Here is a 660-nt window from a genome sequence, read left to right as displayed (position 1 = left end):
GAACATGCTCTTCCTGTTTCCCTGCAGTCCTGGGGCACACAGCTGCCAATGGCACAGCATACTACGTACCTGGATTCAAATAAATTATCTGTCCATTTAAACTTATTTTTCAAAATACTTTACCTGTGTGAACTTGTACAATTTAGGAACTTGCATTTCCCAGGAAAAGTGACAGCAAACAGTGTTTTAGGGCATTTAATGGAAACGTAGAATGAATTTGCTCCTAGGCTTGCAGTAGTGGGTCCTGCCAATTAGTTTATGAATATGATGATAGCAGTCTCTGAAATGTTGTTTGATGTGTTTTCCTAATTACATATATCATTGTAACCTCAGAAATGAGAGTTAGGAGGCAATATACAACATTTTGTATGAGCGAAGCAGCACGGGTGAAAAGATTTTTGATTTCTGGAATCTTGCCATATTACAGGATTGCGGAAAGCATTCAGAATATGAAGAATAAGAATAGGCTTCATCAAAAATATTTAGCCAGATGTCACCATAGGCAAAGTAAGAGTCTTATTGAAAAAGAACTGATTCTAATTCATAACATTGAGGAATCACCCTTTGAGACAAAAGGTTTGCATATCAGGAATTAAGTATTTCACCACATTAGACGCAAGTTGAGGGGGAGTTGCTCTTGCTGGGTTGCACAGTAAAATA

The sequence above is a fragment of the Podarcis liolepis genome (genome assembly GCF_965112155.1).
Source record: "Podarcis liolepis genome assembly, chromosome: 2".
NCBI classification, from domain to species: domain Eukaryota; kingdom Metazoa; phylum Chordata; class Lepidosauria; order Squamata; family Lacertidae; genus Podarcis; species Podarcis liolepis.
The sequence above is the reverse complement of the archived record's forward strand: the minus strand, read 5'-3'. Positions refer to the sequence as shown.